We start from the raw sequence: 2,346 nt of genomic DNA on the forward strand, positions 1-2,346 counted from the left end.
TATATATACATATATAACTTTGATAACTTTGATAGGTTTCGGCCAGTATAAACCCAGGCCTTGTCTAACTTAATAGCACCACAGCACCACCTGGTAAAGTCTTTTAGTCATATATGGGCCACCATGGCCCACGCTAACAAAGAGTTATTATTGTTGTTGACATAACCAGATGTCGGAGGTTGGTCCGGGATTTTATGAAGAAATTTGTCCAGTGAACGTTTGAATTTTATGAGATCCCTTTTCATTTTAACGTATTTTGGTATGGTATTAAAAAGAGCTGGACCGGTTGAGGTAAAGTAATTGTGACGTAATGTTGCTATGTATACCGAGTTGCTATGTATACCGGGTGGATATCACGGGGGCCAAGATATGGATGGATTTTAAAATTGATGCTGACATCATATTGATGGAATATTTCCATCATATTGATGGAATAACACAAATGATGTAGCGTTCCCGGCGGCTTTGTAGAGAGTAGAGATTGAATTTTATTTAGTCGACCCTAATAATCAATGCCTCTCATGCCATCTATCCTTCTTGTTATTGACATATATATATATATATATATATATATATATATAACGCGCGTAGTCAACGCTTTACCTTCTATTTTATCAATTTAGCAACGAGGGGTGCTGCCCTCCACTCTGATCCTGAGAGTTATCTCATCTGTTGTAATTCTTTCTGTTATTTTCTCGAGGACTTCCGGGGCTACTTGAACCGCCATATTCAGGGTTTGCCCTACCAATTTCTGTGGGCAGTGCTAATGGCTTGGAGGACCGTTATTTTATCCTCAAAGCCCGCCAGTATCGCTGCCACCTGCGAAGTATATACTTGTAGTTTTCTATCTCGTCCATATTGACTTCCTTGTTGTGGCTTTTGACCACCGCCGCAAAATTCCTTCTGTTTTTTCCTTTTCTTTGTCGATTTCATCAAGAGCCAAGAGTAACTCGTCTTCGGATGAACTCAACGTTTTGTATTCCATCATCTTTTTAAGGTATTGTGTCATCCCTTTCAAGTAAGGGGGAACACGTCAACAAAACTGCCGTAAGGCAGCAAAAACAGGCGTTAACCAATGAAACAATTAACAACAATAACCACTTTTCAGTAAACCGTCACTAACCTTTGGTACACCACGCCAGAATAAGAGCTAAAATTACATGCTTAAATAAATTGTGAAGCTATAGATAATAGTGTTTTAAGATGAATCCAAATACTTAAAGGGTGACGAGGTTGAAATTATAAACTAATTATTTTTAGAAATAATTTATGAAACATTTATGAAATTTGATACTATACACACACACAAACACACACACACACACACACACACACACAAACACTCACACACACACACATACGCACACACAAACACTCACACACACACACACACACACGCCCATTTAATGCATACATACATAGGCTGCACACCTTCCTTACAAACTCTGCTGTAAACGGCGGAAGTAAGCTCGAACGTTAAATCGTTGTGTGCATGCAGAGCAGAGTCGAGTTCAATCTGTGCCAAGCGGCTTTACTCTGCGTGCTAGTTACGTTGCTATGGCAACAGTCCGAATACTTATTGATCAGACCACGCATATATATTTAAATATATATATTGTTGTATTTCGGGATGTTATTTTTTTCTTTTGCCAAATAAATTCATGCACTATATATTCAATTCTTCACTCGTTTATTGCTGTTCTTATTCTAACTCATGTTCATTGTCCGGAAATCTTTCGTCACACATTTGTGACCTCTTCAGAGACACTTTCTGTCTTCATGTATGCCCTTGTTCCACTTATTTTACTTTGTTCTTCTAGGATGTGTATTCTTATATGAGCACGCATTTGCCTCCGTGTTTTTGTGTGTGTGTACATGTATCTGTACATGCGTGTGTTTATGTATGTTTGTCATTGTTGTTAACAGCTCTACGACCTTCCCCTCAGCCCCAACCCATCCCCTGCTGTCACTGTTACTGTCCTAGGACCCGGAATTTGGCACAGTTCCTGCATCTCTCTGTGGTTGTGCGTTCACCCGCGCTGCTGCTATCGTAGTTGTTGTTATTATTGTCGTTATAGCCCTAGTAGATACTGCTATTGCTGTTGTTATTCGTGTTCTTGATATTATTGCGGACGTCTGCTTGTGTCTGTACATGGCTTCGCTACCTCTGTTGTTTGTATCCGTGCCTTCTATAAAGATTTTTAATTTATTTATTTAATTTTTATTTATCTCTATTTCTTATATTTATCACAGATATGTGATAAATCTATCTATTCATTTATTTATCCATCTCTAATAACCGTGATGAATATAAGAAACAGGGATAGATAAAGCAAATATGAATAA

The sequence above is a fragment of the Octopus bimaculoides genome, chromosome 7 (genome assembly GCF_001194135.2).
Source record: "Octopus bimaculoides isolate UCB-OBI-ISO-001 chromosome 7, ASM119413v2, whole genome shotgun sequence".
NCBI classification, from domain to species: Eukaryota; Metazoa; Mollusca; class Cephalopoda; order Octopoda; family Octopodidae; genus Octopus; species Octopus bimaculoides.